This window comes from Staurois parvus, unplaced genomic scaffold (assembly GCF_062004578.1).
Source record: "Staurois parvus isolate SC_StPar_1 unplaced genomic scaffold, SC_StPar_1.0 ptg000498l, whole genome shotgun sequence".
Taxonomy (NCBI): domain Eukaryota; kingdom Metazoa; phylum Chordata; class Amphibia; order Anura; family Ranidae; genus Staurois; species Staurois parvus.
In genome coordinates, this window is record NW_028318294.1 from 6,264,734 (window position 1) to 6,286,645 (window position 21,912).

The window sequence follows — 21,912 nt, forward strand, 5'->3', positions numbered from 1 at the left end:
CCCCCAAAGCATCCCCTCCATGTTAAAGGCATGTAGCCTGGTATGGTTTAGGAGTGGGGGGGTCGATCACTCGTCCCGCCCCTTTCCTGACCTGCCGGGCTGCATGCTCGGATAATGGTCTGGTATGGATTTTTTCTTTAATTTTGGCATGGGGATTCCCCTCAAAATCCATAACAGACCTGAAGGGCTTGGTATGGATGGAGGAGGAGACCCCACACCATTTTTTAAATTATTTTTTAATTGCTGGCAATTCTTTCTTTTACATTCAGCTGGCAATGGGGAACCCCGCTGACAGCTGAAACATTAATGCATGGTTTTCACTACTAAAAAAAACCACATGACTTGTTAAAATAACTCATGCGGTATTTTAGTAGCGTTTTTTGGAGAATTCAAACTTTTTTTTTTAAATGCTATGCGGTATCCTACCACATACTCGGTTGCGGTAAGATACCTCTTAGTGAATTGTGTCCAGTGAGCCTCTCACCGGGCCCCTTACTGACAGTCCACCCCTGTTTCAGCCCTTCCATTAGGGAACTAAAAACACAAAAAATGGTTAAGAATAAAACATTGGACTATTTTGCAGTGGCCTTCTATGATCCCTGATCCCTATGAACCCTGATCTGAAACATATATGGAAAGCTATTTGTATAAAACAGAGATGTATAGATAAAATTGTGAGCTCCAAAGAATCTTACAGACATCTTACAGACAACTTGTTTGCATCAATTGTTTCTAAAAGTTGTGCCACAAAAAAAAAAGGAAAAAAAAAAGTTTTCCATGCAAGACAAAGGCATAACGTGCTAGTATGCATCGCATATTAGCTCATACTGTGAAACTTACCTTAAAATGCTGCACGCTGTCACCGCTGACAGGACTTCCATCTTCACTCGGTCCACCACTGAGAGGACTTCCATCTTCACTCGGTCCTTCTTCCAAGGTCATGGGCTCCTGCGGCTTGATTGCAGCTCCAGCGGCTTGCGGTGATGTCACTCCAGCGAACTTTTTACAGGACACAGCTCTGGAGGAATGGCACAGGCATGCCGTTCCTTCAGCGCACATGCGCCACTGTTCTACACAGGTAAATATCTCCTAAACGGTGCACATTTACGAGATATTTACAGTACCTACAGGTAAGCCTTATTATAGGCACATAGAAAAATAGACTTTACTACCACTTCAAGACACCCATCATTTTGTCCATGCCATTTTAGTCATTTCAGTAGTTAATATTCTATCAAATCAAAAATGAAAAGTAAAGTATTATTTTTTTAAATATCAAGCAAAAAATGATGGGTGGCAATTTGTTTGGTCAGTTTCAAGTTATTTTAGAGAAAATTATGGTTTCTTTTTTTAATGGAAGATGGTTTTGGGTACTGGAGACTGGAGACTTTGTAGAGCCTTGGTTGGGATGAAGCTTCCATTTCTAGGTTCACATCTTACCTATTAACCAACCATTATTATTATTAGTGTTGGCAGCTGTCCACATATCTTTATAGATGTGATCTGACATTCAGGAAGTAACTTAAGAAATGCAAAAAAAAAAAAAAGAATTTTAAAACAAGTAAATATGTCTTAAATTAAATAATTAAAGTGCTTGCGAGCTACTATGGTGTATTAAAAGAAATAAATTAATATTCCAATAAACAATATTTTAATAAACAATATTTTTGTGGTTCGCTTATACCATACACATACTCATTTTAATGTGTGACTCTAAAAATTATTACATAAAATTGTGTAGCGCTCCACTAATATTCCCAAATATGTTAAGTGAACAAAATAATCTCACATTATTATTATTATTCCACTTGTAAATAATTAATGAAACTGTAACCCATAAACCATGTAACCATGTAAACATGGTTTATGGATTAAATTTTCATTAATTTAGTTCCACTATAAAAAAAAAATTACAGAAGTAGGATTGTAAATAGGCTATATATAATTAAAAATAAAGGTTCAAATAGACAAATTGATGAGTAACGTTTTTCCAGCAACTGTACCTGTATTTTTTTTCTTTTAGTCCTCATGCACACTGGACATTTTTACAGCTGCTGTTTTTGTCTTTTGGCATTTTTTCTACAGCCATTAATCTCCCCGTCAGGGGTGGACTGGCAACTCATGGGGCCCCCGGGCAATAGGGGTTCATGGGGCTCCTGTGTCCTTGCCCAAACTCAAAAAAGCCTATGAAAAAGGTACCAGGGGCATCTCATGGGGCCCCCTACTGACTCCGGGCCCTCGGGCAGTGCCCGAGTTTCCAAATAATCAGTCCGCCCCTGCTCCTCAGCATGTTATCCTATGTGTCCATACATAATCAGCGTTTTTTTGGCAGGGGCATTTTTTGGCTGGAAAACCCCCCCAGAACTAGTGGGTTTCTAGAGGAGTTTTTTTTAGCTGTAAAAACACTCAAATGCTGAAAAGCATGGCAAAAAGTGGTAAAACGCAGCAAACAAGCATTTTTGTACTATTTTTGAGGAAAAAAAAAAATTTTTTTAATTGGTAAAAAAGACGCCCAAAAAATGTGACTAAATGTGGCTAAACGCTAATGTAAAACCGCTAAAAAAAGCTGAAAAACTTGAGTTTTTAAGGTGACTTTACACAGCTAATGTTACCAGCGTTATTAAAACGCCCCGTGTGCATGGAGCCCAGGGGCGGACTGACAACTCATGGGGCCCCCGGCCAATAGAGGATCATGGGGCCCCTGTGTCCTTGCCCAAACTCAAAAAAGCCTATGAAAAAGGTACCAGGGGCATCTCATGGGGCCCCCTACTGACCCCGGGCCCTCGGGCAGTGCCCGAGTTTCCAAATGGTCAGTCCGCCCCTGATGGAGCCTAAATCTTCTTCAGTAAAACAAAACTTCTTTCCATGAATACTGAATAATTAAAGTAGTTTTTTCTGACAACGTGTGTGATAGAATGGCATCCTGTTGAAGGCAACCTCTGCCGGGTCAAAGTGATAACTTCAGGGCTTTGTGCTGATTCTGAAAGATGAATGGAGGTGGTAAAAGACAAATTTACTAATAGTAGTGAAATATTAGTGAAATAGTAAATGTCAGGTATAGGGCAAAAATTAATGGAAGACTACTTGAAATCCTTTAGGTGAAATGTATAGGTAAATCTAGATAGATACTGTCTAGAAAAAATATTACGGTGGAAAGACTAATAGATTCCTAGATATGGTAGATAGAATAATAGAATTAACCGGAGATCTTCTGTTCCTTCAAACTCTTTGACATGCTTGTGATCTATAGACACTTTTCAATTTTTGTGATATTTGGAATATCTTAGCGCTTCAGCCTTGGCTGCATTCCAGGGGGCCAGGTGCCTTTGTGAGATTAAATTCGAGTAGCCTTAGGCCACCTACAGAGACTTCATGTAGAATCTGGATTCTGTTCACCTCAATATGTCGCCGTGTAGATGAGTTTCAGCTACCTGTGAAGCATTTCCAGATGGCTGGTGCTTCTGCAGATAATATTACATCGCATCACTTCATGCCCCTAATGGGAGGATTGTTTGAAAGATATGACATGGAACTAACCCAACAAACCGTGACTGTCTGATATTATTTGTACATCCAGGTATTTAGTGCTAGGAAGTGACTGTGGGATGTGTGACTACATACTTGGTCAAGTGCCTTATAAAGTGGAACTCCTAGTTATCTTAAATTAGGGTGGGCACACTTTAGAGGACATCTCTACCATTGGAGATAAAGGTCAAGGAGGCAAGTAGGCGATAGTCTTGATTTTTTTTCATCCTGTATTTGAAATATTTTAGAGGGGTGATAAAAAGCTTACTCCTATAATTGTTAAAGTGTATTTCCACACTTCTGAAGCCAAATTGGGATAACACCTACTTTATATTTTTTACATATCCCTATTCACATAGCTTTACCATTTAAACTCCGGAAGATTTTACCCCCTTCATGACCAGGCCATTTTTGCTATTCGGCACTTAGCTGCTTTAACTGGCAATTACGCGGTGACACCGTACTCAAATGATTGTTATATCATTTTTCCACACAAATAGAGATTTCTTTTGGTGGTATTTGAACAACACTGGTTTTATTTTATATAAATAAAAAAAGACCGAAAACTGTGAAAACCCCCCAGGTTTTTTTACATTCTGCTATAAAATATAACCAATAAAGAAAAATATATATATTTTTTTTTCATAAATTTAGGTCAATATGTATTTTGCCACATGTCTTTGGTAAACAAAAATCCTAACAAGTGTATATAAATTGGTTTGCATGAAAGTTATAGTGTCTATAAACTATTGTATATATTTATTTTATTATTTTATTTATTTTTATAGTAGCAATGGTGGTGATCAGCGACTTATAGTGGGACTGTAATAGTGCAGCGGGCAATCTGCCACTAACTTACTTTGTGGGAACTAACTGCCACTGATATCACCAGTGACAGTAATACAGTGATCGGTGCTAATACTATACATTGTCCCTGTACTAACACTGGTTAGGAAGGGGTTAACATCTAGGGGCAATCAAAGGGTTAACTGTGTGCCTAACAATGTTTACTGTGTGTAAAGTGTGCTGATTTTATTAAGCAATGTGCCTGTTTTTACTAAAAAAAACCTAAAAACTGGCACAACGCTGCTGCCTATACAGAGCCCTGTGTAACACAGGGCTCTCTCCTGTCATTCATTCAGCTGATTAGTGGGTCGCAGACATAAATCATTGGCAGCTCAGCACAATGCCAGAGGCAGGCACGCTGCTGCGCACCCCCCCCTTCCCGGAGATACAGATCACGTACAAGTATGTGATCTGGTGTAGAAGAGCCGCTGGCCCGCAGTATATCTGCATGGGCCGGTCAGCAAGTAGGTAACTTAAAAAAAAAAATTAAAAATGGCAGCTTACATTTTAGATGTTCTATTCTGGACCCTCCAGCAAGGGAAAAATCCTAGGTAGTTCTCTTTGTTCATGAGGGAACTGAGCAGCTGCATTTGCTATAATTAACCCAGTCTTTACTGTGCAGGTAGATCTTCATTATCAATTGTAACTAGATGTGACCACTGTCCTGACAAAAGGTTAAAGGTGTAGAGGATGGGCTTCTTGCAGTATGTTAATGAGGACAGACCTGGGACTAGCTCACTTTAACTTTGTTCAAAAAAACCTTGCAGTCAGCCATGACACCTCCTTCTTAGAAACATCAGAAAGTAAGAATTATTATTTTTTTTTTTTTAAGCATGACGTGTGGATTGGGACACATAACAAACATAGTGAGGTTTTCTCAAGTTTGATTTCAAAAGTCAAAAAAACTTTAAAGTGGAAAAAAAAGTTTAACTATACCTATTCCTAATGTTCCCACCACCCTTCTCCTACCTATCCTGCCTAACCTGTATAAAAACAATCTGTATACTCACCTATTTATTCTGCTATGATTTTGATACCTCTGGATGTTAAAGAGGCCCTTCACGCTCCCCCCTCATTTTTCTTTTTCTTATCCCCTGCTTACCTGGTTGCGGGTCCTGCACAGATTAGATACTCACCCACCGGATCCAGCAGTGTGCTGCTAAGATCCTCTTCCCTTCTGCCCCATGCTTGGTCCCGTGCCACCATCTTCATGCGTGATGTCATTGTGGCATATCCTGGGAAGGGGCTGGTCTAGTGGTGGGTCATTGGGAGATACACCATGGTTATTAGGTCATTCCTTATAATAAGATGATAGAGTACTTATTGATGCCCTGACTGGGTATTCATCTTACTGTTTGATTGAGGCTCTGTCGGGTGTTTACTTATTTTACCTTACTGAATTTTGCTGCACTTTATGTATGTACTATTTTCTTGCACTGTGAGCTAGGGGATAGTTATATAGTGCAGCACTATCTATTCACTTGATTTACTTATGTGTAGAAGTGGAACACTCTTTGGTGCTTGCTGTTTTTTAGTTTAGTTTCAGCGCAAAAGATACTACTTATTATTGGGAAAGCTGCTGGGTGAACCCAAAATAGTCCCAATGACTTACTAGGAGGCCCGCCCCTCCTCTTTTCTCAGTGCAAACTAATACCTCCCAGGATATGTGATGTGCATATCCCAGGAGGCAGTGGGCAAAGTGCACTCAAATCGCCTAGGCCAGTGGTCTTCAAACTAAGGCTCAGGGGCCGGATGTGGCCCTTGGCTTGCCTTTACTTGGCCTTTGGGGCACTATTTCACCAACTGACCCCATCTATGGGGCACTATTCCTCCCACTGAAACCATATATGGGGCACTATTCCTCCTACTGACAGTATCGATGGGGAACTAATTTTCCCATTGATACCAAAAACGGGGCATTATTCCTTCCATTCAAACCAATGATGGTGTATTACTTATGCCTACTAATGTCAGGGCATTTTTTACTCCCACTGGCCACATTCCAGCTCTCTAAAGTTTGAAGGACAGTAAACTGGCCCTTTTCTTAGAAAGTTTGAAACCCCTGGCCTAGGCAAATGGCATGCACAGGGGAAAGGCCAGCTTGTAAATAAAAAAGTTAAAAAGCCTGATTTTAAAAGTGAAGGGGAGGAGGGTTGCAGAGAAGGGAAGATGAGTAAGGGGGTGAAGTACCGTTTTAAGTCTATGCATAACCTTGCAAAGCATTTGTGAGTGACTGCAGCACTTTGGAGACACATTGGGGACAACTGCAAGATTTTTTTCTGGGGACCCAGAATCAAGTAGAGATCACCGGAGTAGCAGTGTCTGCTTTACCCCCGGTTCACATCTCTGCGGGTGAAGCCGCTGCGGATCCGCAGTGGCACCACCCGCACAGAGAATTGCGGACCTGCAAGTGGGTGTCATTAGTTTTAATAGCACGCCGCCCACACTAGAAAACACAACCGTACTGGGAACCAAGGTTGCCGTGCTGGCTGCGTTTTCCAAAGAAGTGCAGGGACTTCTTTCCCTGCGTTTCACGGGCACGGGAGTCCATTCAAATGAATGGGCTCTCGTGCCCGAGCAAAACGCGGCCCGCACCACCTCATAGGTGTGAACCAGGGATTAGTGTTTTCCAGCTTCAAGGTGCATTGGCTAGGTATGGCATGTACATAGTTACATTGGGCCAAGCTGGATCAGTGTAATTATGTAAAAATATACCATGACTATATTTATTCTGTAATTAAATTCCACCGGTGTATGGCCAGCTTTAGTGTTGCAGAGAGTATTGCAGCCAGAGACAGCCAGGCATTTAGCATTTTCACAAAGAGATCAGTGACAGAAGCCTCCATTTTTCTTTCTATATAGATTTCTTTAAATGGATACAGCTTTTAGTGTGTTAGCTTTTGTCTGCCCTGACTTATTTGCATTTATTAATACACTTCCAAACCGTGTTATTATGGTGGTTAAATAACGGCTCCCACCCACAAATCTATTTACACATTTACAGTAGGCTGTGTTCAGTTTTCTATCACCTGCTCTTAATTATGAAGCGATAATAGCAGTCAGTGAGCTGATTATACAAAGTACAGTGAGTTCTTATATTCTTCTTATAATTAAAAGCAAATGCCAAATTCTATAAACACCCAAATTTCAATTAGAAAAAAAAAGTATGTAGCTTGTATGAGATGATTCTTAATATCTGCAAATGTTTGTTCTGGCTTCCTAAGCCAACTGTACATTTTCCTCCCTGGAAAATAAAAGTGCAGCTTTACTTTTTTAGAAATTTTAGAATGTACAGTTACTGTACATAACCCAGCACACAATAATTTGCACATACATATATTTATCAATCAGCACCAAACTAACTCAATAAATCCCACTCTTATAGAAAAGTTATTCGCTTCCACCCTTGAAAGTTAATCACAATATATATAAAAACTTTTATTTATACAAAATCAAATGAACATATAAAATGTCCAATAAACATACAAAAATGTACAAAAATGTCCCCAATGTCTTAAACACCATACGTAAAAGTCTTTTCTTCTTTCAAAATAGATATCTTTCTTAATTCATGAAGTTTCCAATGACCATAAACCTCAAGAAAAAACAAACTCAAAATAGTGTCATACCCTTTATAAAATAAGTTAATATGTGCCACTCACTGTGCATCATGCAAAACACATAATTAGTGAAAAACTCTCACGTTTGAGAGTTTGGATATATATATGCGTTTATAGAATATATATGTGCATGTGAATATATACATATACTTTTTTTTTTTTTCACTAATTATGTGTTTTGCATGATGCACAGTGAGTGGCACATATTAACTTATTTTATAAAGGGTATGACACTATTTTGAGTTTGTTTTTTCTTGAGGTTTATGGTCATTGGAAACTTCATGAATTAAGAAAGATATCTATTTTGAAAGAAGAAAAGACTTTTACGTATGGTGTTTAAGACATTGGGGACATTTTTGTACATTTTTGTATGTTTATTGGACATTTTATATGTTCATTTGATTTTTTATAAAGAAAAGTTTTTATATATAATTTGTACATACAGCATAATGCACCAATAGTTTGTTCAATTATTGTCTACTAGGGGCTGGTTTGAGTGCTTCCTTTAAGCCCCATTCATACCTGAGTGTTTTGTAACGCAAAGCTCAAAGCTCCAAAATGCTCAGGGAGAAAATAAAAAATCAATATTACTCTATGGAAATGGTTCACATCTCAACTCCTAGTTGCCTGAAGCAAAAAACCTGAATCTCAAAAAAGTTTTTGAGCTACTTTTGTAGCTCCGTGCAGGCAGATTGATGCGTTTTGTGGCTCGTTTTCATACATGGAAAATACATGGAAATGCGCAAATCGCGCATTTTCATGCGCTTTAACGCGTTTTGTTCCGTGTTTTGTCACAGATGAAATTTTCTCCATTGGCTAATATAGAAATGCCAGAGCTCAAAAAGCCAGAAAAATTCCTGAACAAATCACGCACAAACGTTCACTAATACGCATAAAACCGTGTGACAAAACGTGTGAAAAAATGCTATGCTCAGGTGTGAATGGGGCCTTGTAGGGAAGCTTGCTGCATGCTGTGCACTTAGTGAGCTGGTAACTGTCCTTAGGTGTCCGTTTATGACACAGAGAATAGCTGAGATTCAGAGGATCGCAGCTATTCTCTGATCATTCACAGTTTATGACACTCAGGAGATCAGTGGAGAACATGTTCAGCCCTTCACTGAAGATCTGTGTTCTCCCTCCAGATTCTCCAGCCCAGAGCTGGAGAATCAGAGGGACCGCAAACTAAGCAGCGATAATTTACATCTATTTAGTAAACTGATCTTTTACTGTAATCTCGTGAGATTATAGTAAATTCATCCGTTTTCCAGCGTTTGTAGACCGTTCTCCCTTCGTTTGGAGAACTGATCTACATATGCTTCATAAAAGGCATTCAAAGGAGAACTGTGTTCTCCAAGAATGCCGGAGAACTGAGCAGCGATCTATTACCGCTGGTTCATAAACGGACACCTATGTCAGAGTTTTACCAGTTTACTAATACAATGGATGAATCAAATATTTGCAGATAGAGTAAGAGTTGCCACTGCATGAAATCACTGGCAAAGAAGATTTTCCTGCACGACCATTTCCCAATTTTTCTCTATTGGCTAATATAGAAATGCTGGAGCTCAAAAAGCCCCAGAAAAATGCCTGAACAAATCTTGCACAAACGTTCACTAATACGCATAAAAACGTGTGACAAAACGCGTGAAAAAATGCTATGCTCAGGTGTGAATGGGGCCTTGTAGGGAAGCTTGCTGCATGCTGTGCACTTAGCGAGCTGGTAACTGGTCCTTAGTCAGAGTTTTACCAGTTTACTAATACAACGGATGAATCAAATATTTGTAGATAGAGTAAGAGTCGCCACTGCATGAAATCACTGGCAAAGAAGATTTTCCTGCACGACCATGTCCCAATTTTTCTCTATTGGCTAATATAGAAATGCTGGAGCTCAAAAAGCCCCCAAAAATGCCTGAACAAATCTTGCACAAACGTTCACTAATACGCATAAAAACATGTGACAAAACGCGTGAAAAAATGCACAAAAATTCTAAGCTCAGGTGTGAATGGGGTCTTATAGGGAAGCTTGCTGCATGCTGTGCACTTAGCAAGCTGGTAACTGGTCCTTAGTCAGCATTTTACCAGTTTACTAATACAATGGATGAATCAAAGATTTGCAGATAAAGTAATAGTTTCCACTGCATGAAATCACTGGCAAAGAAGATTTTCCTGCACGACCATTTCCCATAGAAATCAATGTATAGTCTACAGTACACATACTTTGCCCTCTATTTGCCTTCTATATATCTCTCAGCACTGGACTATTTATATTATTGCTTTTTATTATTCATATTCTCCATCAATGTCCTTTCCTACCAGCCTATCACCAACATCTGTCCCTAACTGCCCTTTTTGGTTCTTCAGAAGTATCTAGCTAGTGTTCATTTAGCAGCTGAAAAAATACGGTTATTTTATAACAAAACTGCCCTAGCCCACCTCACCTCACCATCCTCATACAGACCACAGATGCATGATTACCTTGTACTTGCAGATAGGGGAGGACTGGGTAGGGGGCATTTGCCTCCCTGGGCCAGTTCCAGGAAGATATGTTGGTAACTTTGCCGTTCAGACATCGATCAGATCGGTACCTGCAGTCAAAAACACACAGTGGGAATTATGTTCCTCGCTCAGACCTGAGATCACAGTATCTTATAGAGGGAAATCTTTCAGCACAACTTAATTTGCTGTCCTGATATTTCAAGATATCGAATGCCAAGAGTTGCAAAGGAAGCTGATATTGAAAGACCCGGAAAGGCGTGTCATAAAAAAATCATGTCCTTTTAAGATCATCAACCTTTCACCAGATCTACTATGGTACACTCTACAGGTTACACTTCTTTAAAGTGGTTATTAAGGGAAATTAAAAAAAAATTACAAATATGTCATACATACCTGATCTGTGCAGTGGTTTTGCCCTGATCCTTCTCCTCTTGGCTCCTCCCTCCTGCCAAGTGTCCCCAGAGCAAGCAGCTTGCTATGGGGGCACCCAAGCAGGCTTGCTCCAGAGCCACTGCTCTGCGTGTCTATTAACACACAGAGCAGTGGCTCGACCTGGCTCCACCCAACCTATCTCCTCATTGAACCAATGAGGAGATAGGTTGGGTGGAGCCAGGCTGAGCTGCCGCTCTGCATGTCCATTGACATACAGAGCAGTGGCTTGGCCTGGCCCCACCCCACCTATCTCCTCATTGGCTCACTGGCTGAGATTGACAGCAACCAGCGAGGAGTGAGAGTCACTGGAGACTTGAGACTCTCGAGCACATTTCTGGACTGCAATCGGGCTCAGGTAAGTATTAGGTGGGGCTGGGGGAGGCTGCTACACACAAAAGGTTTTTACCATCATACATAGAATGCATAAAGGTAAAAAACCTTGATCCTTTACAACCACATTAAACACATAGACATTTACCATGAAAGGGCAATTTGGTTGTAGTTGCGATCCTCAGACCAAATGCTCTCAGTTTTCCGCTCACTAAGCTGGCCATACATAGATATGCATTTGAACATCTGTATGAAATTTTGAAAAATCATTCATCAGAGCAATTGATGCTGCCATCATTGATTCAACTAATTTTGTTTGAAGGTCACTAATATTGTATGGCCAGCTTTACAGACTTGGACCTCCCACAGCTGTAGCTTAGTGACTTTTTTTTTCTTGCTGTCCAATGGAGAGGAAAGCAAACCAATTCATGGTAGTAAAAACCATGCTTCAAATTGATCTTATCTGCTAAGTGAGGACTGGTTCCACTAGTGAACTGCTAAAGTAGTCAGTTCACCCCACCACTATCCTCAAACCAGAAAGTATAGATATAAATAAAACCAAGCCACATGTCATGGTCTGATCATGCCATGATCTGGCTTCTGGGTGCTGAATGACCAGAGTGGATAGCACAGCTTCTCAGACACAATTCCTCCTCCACATGCCAATGTATTATTTTGAAGACTTTATTCAATCACTGTCAATATTCTGTGTGATGTTTCAGGGTTATATTTGCCTGATGAAGGCGACCCTGGGTGACTCTGAAACAATGCATTAATAAAGTCTAGGATAGGATATTCCGGAACATGGAGGATATTGTCTTGTTTCATTTCCCTACTGGAAAGCTCATTCTTCAGGGTATTGGTTCTCCACCATCTAAATGGCCTTTGAGAATCCCATTTTTAACTTTGCAGGGGTAATGGGGGCAGTACTATACTTTCTTGTTAGGCAAGTGATGTCATGAGGAAGGCTTGCTTCAAAAGCCTCCTTTATAGGGGGCTTACTGCTGCTTCTACTTCGTGAACTAGAAACTGGTCCTTCAACATTTTACCAGTTTACTAATACAGCAAGTGAATCAAGGATATGCTAGTAGAGTAAGTAATAGTCACCAATGCATGAAATCACTGTCAAAGCACATTTTGCATTAGTAACTCAGATCAATGTGTACTCTCCTGTGCATCTTCAAATGCATTCCCCCTTATGTTCTCATTGTTCTTCCATTAATTAAAGCTGAATTCTAGGTAAGGATATCATTGTATAGTTACATTGGTCCAGCTTGAACCAATGTACGTATTCATATGCCTTACCTGTGGGACCTTTGGGAAAGCAGAGAATCACTGTATTAAGTTCTACTAGAGCAGTGTTTCTCAAGCTTTTTCCAATCAAGGCACCCTTTAAAATTATGGACAATCTCAAGGCACCCTTTAAAATTATGGACAATCTCAAGGTGCCCCATTCTAAAATGTAAAAAACTATTCTGATAGTTTTACATAATGCAGCAACATCCACACATTTAGGACACCCAACGTTAGAGGGGATTTATTCTTTCAAAGCAAATATTTCTTTCCAAACTGGTACTGACTAGTATTCCAATGTTTCTCCCTCAGTTTCTCTCCCTCACACTACTAATGTGACCCCACTGCTAAAGAAGAGGGGTAAACAAAGATGCTGTGCAGGCGCCCAACATCCTCCTTATCAACTAATTTTGTAATTTTTTTGTTAGGATGCTGGCAGCTGGCAGGTTGTAAAAGTGCACAATGAAAACCTATGGCTTTTTTCAACTAAAAGGTAGGCTTGATCCACCTGCTGGCTTGTATACAATTTTTGGCCAGATTTTAAGCATTTTGCCAAGCACCCCTGAAAAAGCCTGAAGGCACCCTGGTTGAGAAAGGCTGTACTAGAGCAAACACTGCTATCTTCCTGTGCCAAGTAGCTGCCCTGCTACATAGTAACCACAAGGCGTTGTTCACTCAGCATGGGCACCATTCACAGAATGCTTTAAATTTTTCTCAATGAAATCAAAGTGATCTCTGATTGTAGGTGAATAGTCCGGGCTGTGACATCACAATCTCCAACACATCCAATCAGAGAACACACTGCATTTATAGAAAAAAAATTTCAAGGCATTCTATGAATGGTGACCCTCCATGTGCTGCAGAAAAGTCTCAAGGTTAATTTGGTCGAAGCTGGATCAATGTAAGTATGCACTAAAATCCATACCTGGAATTCAATTTTAAACACCTGCCAATTCTGCCAAGCACATAGGAAATAATACATGAAATTCAATTCAATTTTAAACACCTGTAGTGTTTCTGTCATTTGGTAATCCGGTATTACGCTGCACAAAGTGGCCAGTAAGCATCCCGAATTCTGCCAAGCACATAGGAAATAATACATGAAATAATAAAGAAATGAAAGCTTTCTCGATGTTTAAAAAAACAGAGACCTTTTGAATATCGGGAGTATCACTATCCGCTCTTCTCTATTTACCATAATGTTGGTCAACAGAGTGGCCGAACTTTTACGCCCCCCAAAAACACAGCCCCAAGAACGGAGGTGGATGCAGTCTTCAGACACAGTTTATACTTAGTCCTAGCTGTGTGCAGAGCCATCCAGGCATCTAACCCAACAGGAAAACAGAAGATATTGGGCAGTAATTGTTGCTTCCTTCTGAGCCTGCCCTGAGGTCAGTGAGAACATGGCTCAGGCTGTCAGAAGTCACTTTACACTTTGATCACTGAAGAGTCACCGTGGTCTGATAGAAGGTACTATAATCCTTACTGAAATGCATTGATTGATTGATCAAATCTTTAAAGTGAGGAGTGCCAGCTTTAAGGTGCTTTTTGCCCTTGGCAAAATAAAATTGTTAATCTCTGCTTTATTTTTCCATCTTTAGCATTTCCTCAGTGAACTGTACCTTGTATCTTCAATGCAACATACAGTATGCAGGGCTGTATTTCTACATAGCAAACACATTTGTTCTAGGGTAGCATGACTGCCAGGGAGACATCAGGTTCCTGCCCGCAATACTGCTGAGGGTTCTTGAGATTCTTTTTGATTATGGGATACTGAGGCTAGTCATAAAGTAAGATGGCATTTGGAGGATCTGTCCATGTTGAACAATGCTATGTAGAGTGACAAATGAATAAATGTAGACTAAAGTTTCAGCTGTGCCTGCATGCAAATATCAAGCAAACTTGATGCCAGGCTTATAGCCCAACTACAGCCAAAATTGTATTTTGGAAATAGCAAGAAAGGATTAGGGTCCTCATATATGTGTGCACTGTGGCCATTTGCATGGCAACACAACTGCTATGGGTGGTGTATTGCAGTGCCATTCATTGTGAATGGCACCCCAACATATTGTACATTAGAGCCAAACAGGCACCACATCACATCACAATGTTTATACCATGTGTTGTGGCGTCCTACGTTTCCAAAGAAGGTTCATGTACTGTACGTTATTTCATACATGTGGTACATGTGGTAATAGCCCAATCATTATGACTAGCCTACCGTAAAGAATGTGTTACCCTCAACATTTAAAATTCTTGATATGTGTCTGTATACCATGTACTTGTGTTAAAAAGTATATTTTTCTTCTACGCTAACCTTAGTGCATACCTGAAATATGCGGGCCATAAATTGGACCCCCTCAATATCTGGAGAGGCATGAGGCAGAGATGCCAACTCTCTCCACTCTTTTTGCTTTAGCAACAGAGCTATTGGCTCATTTAATACACGTGGACCCTAATATTAAAGGCCTAGAACTTGTAGGTCACCATCACTAGCTCTGTCTATTTGTGGACAATGTCCTGGTCTACATGTCTTCACTGCTTTCTTCTGCTCCTAACCTTCTCCAGACTCTTGAGCAGTTTGCAACAATTTCAGGCTTGGTAGTGAACCCTAAAAATCAGTGGCACTTAATATTTCTTTGTCGACCTCTGTTCTTCATCAAGTGCAGGCTGTCCTGACATTCTTCTGGTTATTGCATTCCATTTTATATCTGGGAGTTAAGTTGACAGCTAATCCCACTGATTAATATGCTCCCAATTACCACCTCCCCCCCGCCCCACCCCATGCTGACATATCTCTCAAATCTATTGAACAATTACCCTCTCTTCCATTTGCATGGATGGGGCAGATCACTGTAACAATAATGACCATCTTACCTATAATACTGTGCCTTTTTGGGTGCCACCTATTCCTGTGCTGATGTACTTTCTTAGAATCTTGCAATGCCTTACGTCTGCATATGTGTGGGTCACGCTTAAACTCTGTCTTTCTAAATCTACCCTTTTTATTCTAAAGCTCAAGGGCTATCTCAGATTACCTAACTTTGCCAAATATTATCATGCAGTCCACTTGGCAAAACTACCAAAATATCATGCAACTCATGAAATTCCACTATGGGTAGCTTTGGAATCAGTAGATTGCGATCCCTTGTCTGTGGCTAACTTATTATGGCTCAGTCCTTCGGACAGCCAGGCTTTATCAAACCCCATCACTATCTCACTCTTTGGGATAGGCTTAAATCCCAGTATGGTCCTCAATCGTCACAAAACCCTTTGTTATCCTTCCTATGAAACCCGTCTTTTTTCCTGACCTGGACCTCACTCACTTCTTTCCAGGCTTGGTTATCTGTTAGATCTGAGCATACAAATTTAAGTCCTCTACCTCATTCAAAACATTTCCAACTATTTGTGTGGTCTATGGAATTCCAAGCTCCAAAATTTTTTTCTACTTTCAGATCAAAAATTTCATCACTCCTTGTTTGCAAACAGACTCCTCCCACCCCCAAATGTCATACTTTGAACGTACCTGTAAGCGTGATCTGCATCTGAGGGATCTTATCTTGATTCTGTATACCCAATTATTGGTTCAACCGACATCTGCTCCGCTTTCGCATGTCACTAAATGGGAGAGAGATCTTGGAAACACACTAGATGCAAGCAATTGGATGATCATTTGGAAAGTTACAAAGTCCTCCTTGCAAAATATTGTGGATCTGGAAACGAATTATAAGGTCCTTATGAGGCTGTACTTGGTCCCTGCCAGGATTGCAAAGTTTCTTCCTAGCTACTCCCCACTCTGCTTTTAAGTCTGTGATACTGATGGTACACACCTTAAGATATGGTGGGATTGCTCAATAGCTTGGGCTTTTTGGACCTTTAATTTTATTTCTTTAATATACTTTCCAGGTTATTTGATACTCCCCTATCTTTAGATCCTTCCATAGCTCTTCTTAATATGAAACCTATAGAATTGACATACCGCCAATTTAAATCATTATTACAGGTTAGCACCGCTGCTAAACAAAGCATTGTGAAAGCCTGGAAGTCTCCTAATGTCTGTGTAACTGAAACCAAAAATAGGATCACAGAGGTTATGGTCCACATGAAGGTTCAAGCGGTTCACCATGACAGGGTAACCAAATACGAAAATTATAGAGCCCCTTGGTAGCCCATTATCTGCCTCTCAATTTTGATGAATCGCTATTATTCCCATGATGCCTCAAACCGCACACATCCCATCTGCATTATAGAGTAGATCTGTATAACCATACCGCCCCCCAGAGGCCCTCTCTATCCGCTTCCCTTTCTTTCCCTAAGCTTCCTCCCCATACCACCCCTCCCTTCCTTCTTCTTTAATTTTTCTCTCTCTTTTCTAATTCCTTTGTATTTTACTGCAGATTGTGCCTAGTTGGGCATTTTGGAACCCTATGGCTTACAGACATAATTCCCTAACTCATTATCACAATCCTCTTGCCATTAGCCACAAGCATGTCTAAAGTAGCTCTTACTTGCTAAAAACTTGTCAAAAGGTAATCAGCCGTTGTTTGGATACTGTTGTGTCCACTATTATGCTCTTTTTGGCTTTTGCTACCATTTGTATACCTGAGCTATTATTTCTTTGTTGATTGTATCAAGCACATCCTTTGTACTTTGTGCCACATACCTTAAATACTGTTGCCCTTTGTTGGGCAATTTAATACACTGCATGTGAAACACTGCTTTTTAATTTTTAATTTTCAGGTCTCGAGGGAACCCACTGAAATCAATTCATTGAAATAAATGGTGAATGTCATCCTTACAGACAGCTAAAAAAAATTATTTGTATCATGTCACTAGCTATGCCAAGTGGTCTTGGCCTCAGAACTGTGCAGGCACCATCAGATGAAAAGCCAATCAGCTACAGCTCAAGGAGCCCCTGGCAACCTCTGGAAGAACCTTAGCATTCCTTGGAACCCAGGTTGAGAATGACTAGTCTAGACTGTGTGTAGATGGAATCTAGAAATCATGCAATGATTTCATGTCTATGGGTCCAGCAGATTATCTCCATGATGAGCTCTGGGGCTGGGACAGGAGAGAGTACACACTGTGCATGTGCAGACTGAAGGAACGGGATGGTGCTCCCTCACAAGGTGCTAGAGGGCACTGAAATAGTTGCTCTGTCACCACAATAACTCAGGTTGGAGCTGTCATAGGCTGCAGAGGATTTTAGAAAGTTTCTTTTAAACACACTTTTGGACTCTTGTTTGGACATTGTTTAAACAGAAAAGAATCCCTGGTTGATAGGTTGGCTTAGCACACTATGCACCTATACCATCATGGGCAGGGGCGGACTGGCTATTTGGAAACTCGGGCACTGCCTTAGGGCCTGGGGTCAGTAGGGGGCCCCATGAGATGCCCCTGGTACCTTTTTCATAGGCTTTTTTGAGTTTGAGCAAACACACAGGGTCCCCATGATGCCCTATTGCCCGGGGGCCCCATGAGTTGTCAGTCCGCCCCTGCTCATGGGACAGCATAATGTGCTTTTTGTCAAAGCTGAACTTACACTGTAACAGCTTGCCTCTCATTGTAAAATTATGCCTGAGTGGGAGCCCTATTATTCTGGGTGGATGTGAAATGAAATTCTTCCCAGAACATGCCTTGTGTGGGTCTAGCACATGACTGATCAGTGTTCTGGCCTACTGCCAGTACCATGTGATTGCTGTGACCAATCACATCCGATCACATGACAATTGTAAACAATAAATGGTTTTGATTCATGCCATTCATTTTGTACAATTGAGTTGCTAGCTGTGATTGGTCACAGTCATCATATGGTACAGACAGGGCCAATCACAGTCCATCTGTATCATGTAATTAGCTGTGGCCAATCACAGATAATCACAACAATACACACTGAATGAATCTATTTCATTCAGTAAAAATGCTTGCCTATAGCAGTGAAATTCAGAGCTATAAACAAACATAGTGTGTAAAAAAAAAATCTTCATCACTTCCCCAGAATAGTACAGTATTACGAGGGTAACACTGTTTTCAGTGGTGTGTTTTGGTTTTCTGCTGCTCTAGTTAAGACTAAAATTGGGGTGCCTCCATATCTAAATCTGTCCCACCCCTTCCTGTTTAAGATCCACTCCTTCAGGACAGAATTAGAGGGGGCAACGTCCTGGGGGGGCAGCATGACAGGAGTGGGGAAGCACTAGCCCTCCAAGCTCTTACCTGTCTAGCAATGGCTCCTCCAGATGGTGTCAGGATCTGGTGCCAGCAGCGGTAGCTGAACCTATGTCCCATCACCCCCAGGATCTCCGGCAGCAGCTGCAACAAAGAGAGGGGGGAATCCTCCGCCCTGAACTCGTCCTCTTCTTCCTCCTCTTCCGAAGAGCCTCCTCTGGCAACCCCTGGCCTCACACAGCCCAGCGCACACTGCAGATCCTGACCAGAGCCTGCCTGACCCTGACCACTCCCTGCGAACACCGGGGATCTGTCCTCCACCCCGCCCTCCTCTGCAGCTGGTCCCCCTGCTTGTGTGTTGGCTGTTCCCTGGCCCTGCCCCTCGCACCCACATGTGTCCCTTCCTGGGGGAGGTGCTGTCCCCCTGTAAAATGCCACCCAAGGAAAACGCCTTGATTGCCTTGCGGTAGATATGTCCTTGACTGTATTGCTCTGGTCACAGTAAGTTAAAAAATATTTAAAAAAAAGGAAAAAAATATTTAAAAACATTTAAAAAACTGAAACAAAATATTTAAAAAAATCGTGAAAAAAATATTTAACAATCATAAAAAAATAAAAAAAATGTGTCCCTGCTTACCGCCACATATGATGACGCTGAACTGCACTTGTAACAATATTTAAAAAAAATTTGAATTTTTTTTTTTAATTATTTTATGTTTCAAAAAATTGTGACATAAATTAATGGTTCAATGGGGCCATGCAGCAACTGCATGCATTGCAATGTGGCATTATAGGGTCAAATGTCCTCTGAAAAGTGATCCAAACACAGGTCACTCTTCAGAGGGCACCCCACTCCATTGCTCCACTCCACCAAAAGCCCTTTAACAATACAGAGTTGCATTACGTTGTGTCTTATGTATCTAACTGGAGTTCAGCTTTAACGTTTTGTGTGAGATAGATAGATAGATAGATAGATAGATAGATAGATAGATAGATAGATAGATAGATAGATAGATAATAGATAGATAATAGATAGATAGATGATAGATAGATAGATAGATAGATAGATAGATAGATAGATAGATAGATAGATAGATAATAGATAGATAGATAGATAGATAGATAGATAGATAGATGATAGATAGATAGATAGATAGATAGATAGATAGATAGATAGATAGATAGATAATAGATATTGGCTATGCAAATATCGTGCTTCTCAGTGTCAAGGCCCAGCCATATTTGCATACCCTCAGCGCCAAGAGGCCACATATTTGCATACCCTCGGCACCAAGGAGTTAAAGTGGTTGTAAACCCTCCCATATACCCAGTGAAGTGACTGGCCTCAGGGGATACACAAGGAAAACATGAAACAAATCCTCCTAGATAAGTTGTACCTCTTTATCTACAACTATCTTTCCCTACATCCATTCAAAGTGCAGAATTTACACAGGATCTCTCAGCTCTGAAAAGCAGGGGGCGGGAGCTGAGGTTACATCAGTGAGGAGAGCTCCGAGAGCTGATTGGAGGGAAGTGCCACACCCCCTTCACACTGTACACAGGAACAGAACTGAGGCTGTCAATCACGGGCTAAACCCTCCACTGTCACCATTTTTCTCTTGGTGTCAGGAAAACTTGTCAGAAGTGACTCATGCTGATAGCAGAGGAATGAGGCAGCAGAGAGAAATGCTTAGCGCTCTGAATTGAGACAAGCACACACTATCGAGGATATGCTTTGTACATATTTCAGGTCTGACATTAAACACTTTAATCTGCGTTCTTGTTCTGGCTCAGAAACAACCAAGGCCATTGAAGCAACATAGCCAGAAAACTAGCATTTTCAGTGGTCAAGCGTCCATGCTTCTAACCTACAGGGTTCCTTAGAGCCCAGTCATACCGGTGTGATTTGGAAATTAAAATTACACCTGAAATCACATCTAATGAATGTGAATGTCAGTGTCTTAACATTTGCGATTTGCTGCACAGCGATTTCTAAAGTAATTCCTGCATTACTTTTTCTGCAGTTTTGTTACAATTTCACATACATAGATTATAATGGAAATTTCACTGCAAATTGCAAGAAATCATTGAAAATCTTTAAAAAACATGCTGGTAGGTTAATTGGATCCTGTCTAAATTGGCCCTAATATGTGTATGTATGAATGTGAGTTAGGGACCTTAGATTGTACACCCCTTGAGGGTTAGGGACTGATGTGAATGTACAATATATATGTAAAGTGCTGCACAAATTGATGGCGCTATATAAGTATCTGAAATAAATAAATAAAGTAGCAAGAAAGTCTTCAGAAATCGCACCTGAAATCGTGCTGAAATTGCACATAAATCGCACATTGGCAGCACAGTGGCTAAATGGTTTGACTTCCGTCTGGCAGTACTGGGGTCATTGGTTCAAATCCCAGCCACGGCACCACCTGCCTGGAGTTTGCATGTTCTCCCTGTCCCTCCGTGGATTTCCTCCGGATACTCTGGTTTCCTCCCACACTCCGAAAGACATGCTGGTAGGTTAATTGGCTTCTGTCTAAATTGGCCCTAATATGTGTATGTATGAATGTAAGTTAGGGACTTTAGATTGTACACCCCTTGAGGGTTAGGGACTGATGTGAATGTACAATATATATGTAAAGCGCTGCGTAAATTGACGGCGCTATATAAGTACATGAAATAAAAAAATAAAATAAATTGCAGCAGTGTGACCAGGCACTAAAAGCCCATTCACACTTGGGGTCCAAAGTCACATGACAAGTCGCACTCCATGTTTCCCAATGAGTACCGTTCATATTTGTGCGACTTCAAGTTGCAGCGACTTGAAGGTAGTTCCTGCACTACTTTTGGTCTGACTTTCTTGCGACTTGAGGGCCATAGACTTCAATGTCGCATGAAAGTCGCACCTGAGTGATATACATGTGACTTGTGCGTGACTTTGTACAACAGAAACAATCATCCTTCGTCAAAGCCAAAGTCGCAAGCATTCAAAGTCGCATCAAGTCGCACTGTAAAGTTGCAATGAAAATTGCACGATTTTGAAGTTGCAAAAGTGTGAATGGAGCCCTAATGTTCGTAAACCAGAAAAAAAACAAAAACTCCTCCAGTGTCATAAGTCAGCAAACCAACTAATTCTAAATCCCATGTAGACGTGGCCAGTGAGCGACACATATACATGGACATGTGTCCCTTCTGGAAGAAG